Here is a 12110-nt window from a genome sequence, read left to right on the forward strand (position 1 = left end):
GCATCCACTGTATGCCAGGCATTCTGCCAGGCCCTGGGGCTACAGAGAGAAATGAAATGCACGTGCACCATACAAAATGATGAGACCCTAAGGGGAGGGGTTTGGGGGACATCGGGGGCATTTCGTAAGACTCGATAGAAGGACGTGGTATTTAATTTGAGCCTTATAGAATGGGTGGAATTTCCACGAGCCTGCAATCTGTGTGCAGATGAGAGCCAGTTGGGTCTTCTCTCATCAGTCTTTCTGTGCCTTGATGCTGTATCTGCCTTCACTTCCACTCCAGATACTGTGTATCCTGGAGACCCTCTTGATTTCTCTGCTCAGTCAGACTAAGAATAAATGGCTATGTCGGCTTTAAAGTGTTATCACTCTAAAAGTATCTGTAAATTAATTGGTAAGAGCTTAAAATGAAACACTTGGAGCTCTAATAGCTTAAAGGAGAAAAACCATATGATTATATCAACATATTATTTATCAAATGTAGAAAACTGTTGTTAATATTCAGTAGTCCTTCTGATAAAAGGTAAGGGAAAACATCTTAAAATAAGTAACAGAAAAACATATTACACGAAATAGTAACAGGCTAAAGTTATTCCCATCAAAATAAGGCTTAGGTAAGGGAAGGACACTATCACTACTTTCATCCCATGTAGTATTTAGGCCAGCCTAGCTAATTCAATAAGATGAGAAAATGAAGCAAATGCTATAAATATTAGAAAGCAAAGGAATCATTTTTTTTGCAGATTATATGATATGGATAAAAAATTCTAACCAAGAAGGTGACTAGGCACAAGTCAAAAATGAAAAATTGATAGGTCAGTATATGTATGGGAATTTTGCATACAATAAAGCTGGCATTCATATCAGAGGGAAAATACATTATTCAATAAGTATTGTTGGAACAAGTGGCTATCCATTTGGAAGGAAAGAAAATTAAATCCCTATCTTATCTAAAAGTAAACTTCAGATAGATCAAAGTACTTAACATTAAAAATAAAATGACAGAAACAATAGAAGAATATTTAATAACCTTATGTTGAAGAAGGTCTCTCTAACGAAACTCAGAAGTTTTTTTTTCCCTAATGGACAGACTTAACTATTTAAATTTTTAAAATTTCTGTAGAATCATATTTCCAGTATTTCAATTATAGTTCTGCCATTTATTAGCTGAGAGAGTTTAGACTAGTTACTTCTCTTTTGGTGCCTCAGTTTTCTCATTTGTAAAAAGTAGTAACAATAGTACATACCTTGTAATATATGAATTAAATGAGATAGTCTATGTAAATCACAAAGAACAGTGTCTGGCATATTGTAAATGTTCAATAAAAGTTAGCTATTAGTGTTGTTTCCACTACAACTTTTGAGAAAAATGACATTGACAAAGTTAAAAGTTAAGTCACATATTAAGAGATAACATATGTCAACATTTGACAACAAGTAGATGCTTCTACCATACAAGGAGCTTCTACAAGTCAATAAAACCTCAAACAATATAGTAGAAATGTGAACAAATAATGTGAACAGGTAGTTAATAGCAGAAATTCAAAAGGTCAATGAACATGAAAAAAAGTTCCTCTCATTAACAATGAAAGAATGAAACTAAAACAACACTTAGAAACTATTATTATTATTATTATTATTTTGCTTCTCATATTGGTAATATTTGGTATTAATAAAAGTGTTGGTTGGACTGTAAATTATTCCATTTTTAGAGAGCAATTTGGCAATGTTTGTTAAAATGTAAAAAGTGTACTCTTTGAGCAACATCAATGCTAAAATACTATGCAACAAAATAATGGTGTTTCAATACCTGATATCAAACTGTACTACAAGGCCATGGTAATCAAAACAGTCTGGTACTGGCATAAGAACAGACATATAGATCAATGGAACAGAATAGAGAGCCTAAAAACAAACCCAGGTCTATATGGTCAACTAATATTTGACAAAGGGGGAAGGAACATCAAATGGAGTGAAAAGAGCCTCTTCAACAAATGGTGTTGGGAGAACTGGACAGGGATATGCAAAAAAATGAAACTAGACCACCAACTCATACCATACACCAGAATAAACTCAAGATGGATCAAAGACTTAAATGTAAGCCATGACATCATAAAAGTCCTAGAGGAAAACATAGGCAGGAAAATTTCAGATATCCCACATAGCAATATTTTCACCGATATATCTCCTAAGGCAAGGGAAATAAAGGAAAGAACAAACAAATGGGACTACATCAAACTAAAGAGTTGCTGCTCAGCAAAGGAGAACATCAGCAAGATGAAAAGGGAACCCACCATATGGGAAAATATATTTGCCAATGATACCTCGGACAAGGGATTGATCTCCAAAATATATAAAGAACTCATACGACTCAACACCAAGAAGACAGACAACCCAATTCAAAAACGGGCAAAGGACCTGAACAAACACTTCTCCAGAGAGGATGTACAGAGGGTCCATAGGTATATGAAAGAATGCTAAACATAACTAGCCATCAGGGAGATGCAAATTAAAACCACAATAAGGTCTACTTTGCGTGCATATGCCCCTGGCTGGCTGTGCTCCTGACTCTGAAGACTCATTAATAAATGCATTACTTTGCTGCTGAAAAGAAAAACAAAACACCACAATAAGATACCACCTCACACCAGTCAGAATGTCCATCATCAACAAATCAACAAACAACAGGTGCTGGCGAGGATGTGGAGAGAAGGAAACCCTAATGCACTGCTGGTGGGAATGCAGACTGGTGTAGCCAGTATGGAAAACAGCATGGGATTTTGTCAAAAAACTAAAAATGGAACTTCCTTTTGAACCAGCAATTCCATTGCTAGGATTATAGCCAAAGAATCCTGAAACACCAATTCGAAAGAACCTATGCACCCCTATGTTCATAGCAGCACTATTTACAATAACCAAGTGCTGGAAACAACCTAAGTGCCCATCTGTAGATGAGCGGATCAAAAAACTGTGGTATATTTACACCATGGAGTACTATGTAGCAGAAAGAAAGAAGGAGTTTCTACCATTTGCGACAACATGGATGGAACTAGAGAAAATTATGCTTAGCGAAATAAGCCAGGTAATGAAAGAAAAATACCATATCCTATCACCTCATACAGGAGACTAATGAACAACAGAAACAAATGAACAAAATTGAACCAGAGGCATGTAAATAAGGAGTAGACTAACAGTGACAAGGGGGGAGGCGAGACGGGGGAGGCAGAGAAGAGGGGGTAAGAAGGGGAAGGGTCTAGTCAAAGAACATGTATAAATGACCCATGGACATGGACAACTGGGTGGGGATTGACTGTGGGAGAAGGGTGGGCAGGGTGCAGGGAAGCAATAGGGGAAAAAGTGGGGCAACCGTAATAGAAAAACAAACAAACAAAAATTTTTGGTGGGGGAAAATATGAAAGCAAAATAAATTAATAAATGAACCAGAAAATGTCCCCTCCCCCGTCCTCCCAAAAACCTCACATGTAGGAAAGTGAACAAAAGAAAATATAAAGTATGGAAATGCAGTTTTAGTGAATATTAGAAAGACAAGGATTTTCCTTCACACCGTATGTTTTTCTCCCTACCTGATCCCTCCAGAATTTGGCATTCTGAGAAGTAAGTAATGACATAAGGTTATATGCATAAAACTAATAAGACCAGTTGATAGGTTTTGTTGATCAAGACTTTGACTGGAATGTCATGTCTAAAGGAGGCACGCTTGGGCTCTGGTTGTTACCAAAAAGCACTGAGGAACTGGGATTGACTTTTGAAGGTAATAAAAGCCCAAGATAAAAAAGTCTGCTACCTTGGTTGGTTGTGCGGTCCACGGCAATCTTTCCAGGGAAGGCATGAAGATTGTTTTCCTGAAAGATGGCTAGAAGGGACCTTAAGGCACAATGGAAAACCTGAAGGACTTGGAAAAGACAGGTGTTTACAGGCAAGGCTGAATGACAGGTATGTGGCTCAGCTTCTGTGCCCTGAAGGGCAGAATGAAGGTCACCCTAAATGTTTCTTGCGTAAATTCCAGCAAAGCAGAACTAAAGATCATAAGTGATCATTTGCTGCTCTTGTTGTGTTTATGCAAATGAACAGGATAAATTAAAACTGGACTTGATGCAGTCCCTTTAATAACAAGAAGGGTAATCTTAAGGAGAAAAATCGCGATTCAAGGAAAATCACAATGCTCAGTGGTAGACTATAAAGTAGGGCAGCTACCTTTCTTTAAAGTTTATTTTCATTTAAAGTTTGTTTTCATTTGAAAGTTAAACTAGGTCTGTGACACCATCAAAGATGTTTAATTTACAGGCAAGAAGAATGTCAAATACCTTGCAACTGGATGTCTTTCCAATAAGACAGTCTTGCAGATTTAGAGACTGGTTTGTGGGTTATGTTGTGTAAGTTAACATGTGTGTTCTCTTTTCAAAGGGCATAAGCCTACGATCTCATTACCTAAGTGATTATCTGTACGTATAGGCCTCACTTAATCCTGTCTGCATCGCTGTCTCCTGAGACTCAATGGTTTGGCTGACTAAGCGGCTGGGGTAGTGAAGTATGGGGTGGTCTGTGGGCTTCACTTTAAAACTGATTTCTCTTTTCTATCCTAATGGCTTGGACAGATAGGGTCCAGAGATCTGAGAGGGAGGAGACTGAAAATATTCCCCTCAGCCCAAACTAAGTATAATGGGCAAAAGGGGTTTGGACAGGTGAGATGTGCCTGGCACACCTTCCTCTAAGAAGCCTTTTTTAAATTTCTAATGTGGGACATTGAAAAATTAATACCTGCCTTTTGTCTTCTAGTGGTTATGGATTTAATGATGCCTTTTAACCCTTTTTCCAAATCTGTTGCCCCCAAGGATGCCAGCCTGTTTAAACGAAGCATGCTGTTGTCCGGGGACAGCCAACTAACCTGGAGTCTGCAGGATCCTTCCCCTTGTGGGAAGGCCACCCTCCCCTCCACACCCCCACTATTATTAGGGATTTCTGGACCCAAGGGTAGGTAGGACGACGACCATGTCCAGCTTGAAGCAGCTAGAGGAGCTCGAGACCTTCGCCCATTGTCCTTTATAAGATTATAAGGGGTCTTAAGTCTGAGAGGAGGGAATTGTTACAGAGCGGGGGTTCTCCCCCCAAAAAATAAATAAATAAAAAGTTAAAAAATATATCAGTGTTTCAGCATGTGTGCACTACTGGAACTTTGAAAACAAAATATATTATTATCAATAAGGGAATGAGACATTCATTGAGTGGAATCCTATCAAACCATTATAAAGAAGGGAGTAACTTCTTATGAAACTTATCTTGGAAGATATTTATGACACGTTAAATGAAAAGAGCATGTTGTAGAATGACATGTACATAATGATCTCATTTCTGTAAAAATTAAAAAGTATGTACATGTGATATGCATGTATGCATAAACATTAAAAAATCTGGTAGATAGGAACCAAAATGTTTACAGTAGTTTTCTCCAAACTGTGGGATTCATGTCTTCCTTCATTTGCTCATTTACTCATTCATTCTTTCAGCAGATGTCCCTTGAGTGCTTACTACATGCTAAGCACTATTTTAAACACTGTGGATGCAATAATAAAGTGGACAAAATTCCTACCCTCATGTAGCTTACATTCTAATACAGGGAGACAGACAACAAAAAAATAAATATACAGTATTTTAGATGGTGATTGTTCTATTGAGGAAAATAAAGCAGAGAAGGGAGGTGGAAGGGTGGTTTGTGATTTTAAATAAGGTGGATTGAAAGTGTAGAAGGGACCTTTCACATTTTTATATAATTTTTTAAATTGTAGGATTAACGAGTATTTTTATTTCTAACTTAATGGGTAATTATTTTGTATATTACAAAGAAACGATATGAAAAGAGAAGAAATGTTTTAACAGTGGAACTTCTGACCTGGGGGTAGGACATAAAATTTGAGACTGATTTATTTTTTTTCCTCCCCCATCATTGAAAAATGATGCCTAAATGTTCAGCCCGGGCTGAAGATAAACTACTGTGTGAAATTCTCAGTCTCTCTTCCTTACTCATTGGGCATGTTAGTGGTACATCAATTGGTGTACCCCAAAGACTTGCTTTCTTCATTATGTTTGCCTAAGGGCATTTAAAAATTAGTTTCTGCCCTGGCTGGTGTGGCTCAGTGGATTGCACATTGGCCTGCAAACCAAAGGGTCGCCGGTTTGCTTCCCAGTCAGCGTACATGCTGGGTTGTGGGCCAGGTCCCCAGTGGGGGCATGCGAGAGGCAACCACATATTGACGGTTCTCTCCCTCTCTTTCTCCCTCCCTTCCCTTTCTCTAAAAATAAATAAATAAAATCTTTAAAATGATAAAAATTGGTTTGCATTTCTAAGTACAAGCCTATAGGGAAATCTGATAAAATGCAATATGCTTATCTGTGTGGGGTTAATCCCATTAATCCATAGTGACCCTTACTTATTTTAGTTCTCCTCGTGAGAGAGCAAAGGTCCCATGCTAAGGGACAAAAATTAGGAACTTCGATGGCTATTAAAATCAACCAAATTGACTGCAAGTTCTTGGACATATGGACCAAGTTTACAAATGGTTTTTTTAATCCCTATTTTTTGCAAGGTCTGTGATGACTAAACTGGTGAGCCCTTCCAGTCTCTTCCCTGGCTGGTCCCTTAGGCCTCTGAGAGACTTTTAAGGAGTGTGGAGAGGAGTGGGGGACAACGATTTGTGATCTGCAGGCAGAATAAAGGAAGAACAGGCAGAACTACCACAGAAAGATTTAAAGTTAAACATTCTGGATATCTGGTTCAGTATGTACAGAAACAACAACCTGATTTCCTCATTCTGGAATCAGCCCTGAGTGGCCCTTGGGACTAGTTTCAGGAGTTCGTGGGAGCTTGATACATCCCCACAATGGAGGTTCTCCAGATGCTTTATTCTCCTTTCCAACTAGTAACATTTTTTAACGTTCCCGTTCCCCAGTTTTCTGATTGATAATAGCCAGAGCTTTCTTTGTCACTCTTTACTTCTCTGGGAGGTTGAAGACATATGAGAGAAAGGAAAATTTATTCTCTGTGTAAACAAAACTAAAGATCTTTGGAATTATATTAGCAGCAACCCTTTTCTGCCAGACAGGGTGTGGGTGGAGGGGCTACACACTATGTCATTCTTTTTCCTCTTAAACAGTCTCTTCGAAATTGTTAGGACAGATACTATCCCCACTTTGCAGACATGCAAACTGAGCCTGTGCTCTGGTGAAAATAGTAGAAACTAGTCTCATAACTCCTGGTTAGGTGCTCATTGATTTAATTAGAGCACAGGAAAGCCAGTTTTTAAAAAATTATTATTTACTGTATTTTTCCATTACCATTTAGCCCCTTAATACCCACTTTCCCCCAGCAATCGCCACACTGTTGTCCATGTCCATGAGTCCTTTTTCGTTTTTGCTCAATCCCTCCACCTCCTACCCTTCCCCCTCTTAGCTGTCATTCTGCTCTCTATTTATGAGTCTGTTTCTATTTTGCTTGTTAGTTCAATTTGTTCATTAGATTCCACGTATGAATGAAATAATATGGTATTTGTGTTTCTTTGAGTGGCTTATTTTATTTAACATAATTTTCTCCAGGTCCATCCATACTGTTGCAAGGGTAAAACTTTCTTCTTTTTTACAGGCAGAGTAATATACCATTGTGTGGATGTCTCATAGTTTTTGTTGGGGCGGGCGGGGGGGGGGGACCGGTGTGTCTCCATTACCTCATATTCAAATTTCTTTTGTTTATTAATGGCTCATGGGTTGGCTATTGATAATCAGTATATTATTCACCTGATATTAAATCACTACTAAAAGATGATGTTCAAGGAAGGGGATAGAGAAGAACAATGGGGAAAATTGGGACGACTGTAATACAACAATTAAAAAAAAAGATATAAAAAATGATGAACAATACATTGCTTTAGTTAATTCACGTTTCTCTAAATACTGTTAATGTCCCTTTCCTGCCTGGGGAGAAATTCCCCTCATTTCTAACTTTAGAGTTCTCTTTTAACCCCTTGGAGTCATATCGTCTCTATTGGACTTCATCTCCCATTCTGCAATGGAAAACGTGCAGCCATCTTCCGTGATCCTACGGGATGTCTAGCCAATCCAATGCCCAAACTCTCATTCTGTTACCTATTGACTCCGCGTAGAGGCGGGACTCTCAGTTGCTAGGTATCCTTTCCGGAAGTGGTTGTGGGCCGCTGCAGGGCAACACCCCGGCGTCCCTGGAAGTGGGAAAGCTGGGAACCTGGGTTGTGCTGGGGAAGCTGCGCAGACCTGGGAACCCTCGCCGAGAACCTGCTAGGGTTAGGGACAGGTGAGGACGTCCTCGAGGAAGGGCTTATGTGGTTGGGAAAGGAGGGAAGCGCGAGAGTCGAGGCACTGTCGTGTGCTCGTTGGAGCGGGCTGTGCACGCGCGTGGGCGGTAACCGAAGAGAAGTGAAAAAGTAACGGCAGGACTAATGTGTATCCGTCCAAAATCTCTCCGAGTGTCTACAGGGGCCTTGGGCCGGTTGCTGGCCAAGCAGTGATTTCACTCAGGTACCATCTATTTAACGGTGACTCCGCCCACTGGCTCCATCCAGACTTCTGAGCTCGGACTTGCTTACTGCTCATCCCCCAACTGCGCCTTCCCCAACCTTCCTGATCCCCCAACTCGGTTTCTCCTCTTGTAGTTCCTGTCTCAATGAAGGACTTCATTCACTTAGCCAAGTCTGCACCTGGAATTCATCTAATATACGCAGCAAACATTTATTGGGTATTTCTTGTAGTCTAGGCAGTATGCCAGGTGGGGCTATTGTGCAAGGTGTAGAAATGAGAAGATAGCAGTGAACAGGACACTGGCTTAAGTGCTCTGTTTTCCCACCTATTTTCCTCACTTGCTGTAGACATCAAGTGCTGTTATTCTGCTCCTAATATTCGTGATAAGCCCTTTCTATTCTCAGCCACTGATTTAGTGCATAACTTCTTGCCTTTGCTTTCAGGATAACTTGTTAAGTGACCCCTCTGCCTCTGTTCTTGCTCTTCTCTAATTAGTTCTTACATAATTGTCATAATTATATGAAATCCTGTGATGACTCCTCATCATGTACAGGATACAGCCCTGTGTAATATGCTCCTTGCCTTCCATTGTAGCTCTCTCCCTTGCCACCCTTCCCATTGTCCCTTGCACTCTGGTTATGTCAGAAGGGTTGGATCTCAGGTTTTGGAGTCACATAGATGTGGCTATGAGTATCTTTTGCTGTGCCATTTACTAGCTGTGAGACCTTGGACAAATTGCTTTGTTTTTAACCCTTTCTAAGACTTAATTTCCTTATTTGAAAAATGGGGATAATCTACCTAGCTAAGAGGGTAAGATGAGGTGATGTATATAAAGCATTAGTATGGTTCGAGGAACGTTGGAAGCGTTCAGGGAATGTAAGCTTTTGTTGTAATGAATTCTCTGCACCTGCCATACTCTTTTCCTGCTTCTGTGCCTTGTGTATGCTGTTTCTTCTTCCTTAAATTCCCTTACTCCCTCATCCTGGTGCGATTCTGCTTATCCTTCAAGAACCATTTCAACGGTCCTCTTGCTTTCCCTGCTTTTCCAAAGTAAGGTTAGTTGCCCTTTTGTGTCCCATTGTATTTTGTTACTTCCCTTAAGGTGGTTAACATATTATACAACCACGTGTTTATGTGTTTGGCTTCCCAACTAGGCTGAGCTGGAGTTCAAGCCAAGTGTAATCAGGTCTGTAGTCCTAAAAGTGAGCGCAGTGCCTGACCTGTGGTAGGTGTTCAATAACTGGTTATTGTATGTCTGGATGGCCTTAACTTACATTCTCTCATGCTGTATATGTTCTCTGGAACAATGTAAAATAAGCCCTTTAAGAATGTGAATAGTACCCCCGGCTGGTATGGTTCAGTTGGTTGGGTGTTGTCCCTCAAACTGAAAGGTCGCTGGGTTCGATTCCCAGTCAGGGCACATGCCTGGATTGCAGGTTCAGTCCCCAGTCAGGGTGCGTATGGAAGGCAGCCGATCGATTTTTCTTACATTGATGTTCCCCTCCCTTCCCCTCTCTCAAAAAATAAAACAAAAATTTTTAAAAGAATGAATAGTGATAACAACAACTGACATTTATTTAGATCTTACTGTTTTAAGTATTTTACATATATTGAATCATATAACTTTCACAACTGTTTGAGAAAGGTATTATTATTATCCCCATTTTATAGGTGAGGAAACAGACATCCTAGTCAGCTGGTAGTGGTAAAGCTCGGATTAAATCCAAGGTTCTAATACCTGTGCTCATTACCACTACATAATCAGCTCTAATGTCTTCTGATTTCTCCCCAAAGCCTTCTTCAGTAAATATTTCTTCCTGAGTTGAATTTGCCTTATAATTGTTCAAACAGGGAGGAAGAAATAAATGTGCAGGGATCCCTAATTGTGCATATGCGTGTATATGCTTTGTTAGTGTTCAGATGTCTGAAACTTTTTGGCTATGCTGACAAATCAGACAGTGTTCCAGGAAGGTTACCACAATATCAAGGGATTGGGGGACAATGGCATGCATTGAACAGAAAGGAATACTTAGCTTGCAGTAGAGAAGCCTTGGGTGCTCTCTTTAGGTCCAGAGGGAAGTATAGGCAAATGGGAAGAAGGTTCTTAGAAATTGATTTTTGGCTTAATGTGGGAAAGACCTTTTCACAGTTAATAACTATCTAACTGTGGAATTGGCAGTAACATCAGTTTAACATGTGTACTAGGGACTGTGCTAGGTACTTCATAAGAAGTATCTCATTTCATCCTCAAATAATCTTTTGATGTAGATGATCATGATTTTTCCATTATACGCATGACATTATTGAAACTTTGAGAGGTGAAGAACCTTACCTACTTTGCCTAAGGTTGTATAGCTGGTAAGTGAGAGAGCTGGGATTTGAATTCAGGTGTTTCTGGCTCCAAAGCTGGTACTTTGACAACTCTGCTGTCTGTCACGTAATGCTCAGAGAGGAAAAATTTGGCATTGGAGGGGTACTTAGATGAAAGTTCTTAAGTTTTTTTTTTTTTTTTTTTTTTTTGACTCTTGAGATTCCTTGGTTCTGTGTTAGTGGTTTATAGCAGAGATGGAGCTCCTACAATTAATATACCTTATTTTGTACTTGGTCAGAAAATGCAGAGGAAGAAGGAGGCATGGCCCTCATAAGTTTGTGATTTAAGTGGAAAGGTGGAACACATTCCCTTGAAAAAAGTAGTATTAGGAGTAGTATGCTTATGAACACATGAAAATTGGGTCTTTACTGCTGAGGAGGTTATGAGTTGAAGGGAGGGGCTGAGGTTAGCCAGGGAGGGCTTCCTGGAGGAGGTGTATGAACCTTATTTATTTATTTATTTATTTATTTGTTTATTTTGCCCTGGCTGGTTTAGCTCAGTGGATTGAGCGTCGGCCTGCGAGCTAAGTGTCGCTGGTTCGATCTTCCAGTCAGGGTACATCAGAGAAGGAAAACTCTGACTCCAAAAAACCTCCGCTGCCTTGCAGCATACCTCTTCAGGGGAAAGGCTAAGACAGAAAATCCGGAGCCGGAGTCCCTAAGGCGGTTTGACGTTGTAGTCAACACCGGCAACTCCTGCGGCGCACCTGAAGCCAAGCTGTATTGACTCCGTCTTTCCCTTGGACCCTTCAGCTGCGAAGAGAGGGGGGGTCTGCTGCATGGGCAACAGCAGACCCTCCATATTACCCTGCCCAGGCTCTGTAGCTTCAGCGTCATCACAAGATGTCGATTCAACACGGGAGGAGACAGATACCATGTCACTCCCGAGTCAGACTGCACAGCCATTCTCGGCGGTGCAGATGGACTCTTAAGAGGCTACACCATCGTCTCTCGAGACGGACGGCTGCCGACGGCTACAGGAGAGGTCAGGACCTGCTCCTCCAGACTCCTGTTGGTCACATGGTGTGGCTGACACCTCCTTAGTTGCAGGACCCTCTCAGAGTAGTGGCCACAGCAGCTGCTTTATAGGGTGACTTGTCTCTGGGTCATTGGGCTTCAGCATGGGAGCTGCCATAGGGGAGGATTGATGTGACCTTGGGGTCCTGAGGTAGTTACAG

This window comes from Furipterus horrens, unplaced genomic scaffold (assembly GCF_987537825.1).
Source record: "Furipterus horrens unplaced genomic scaffold, mFurHor1.1.pri manual_scaffold_2, whole genome shotgun sequence".
NCBI classification, from domain to species: Eukaryota; Metazoa; Chordata; class Mammalia; order Chiroptera; family Furipteridae; genus Furipterus; species Furipterus horrens.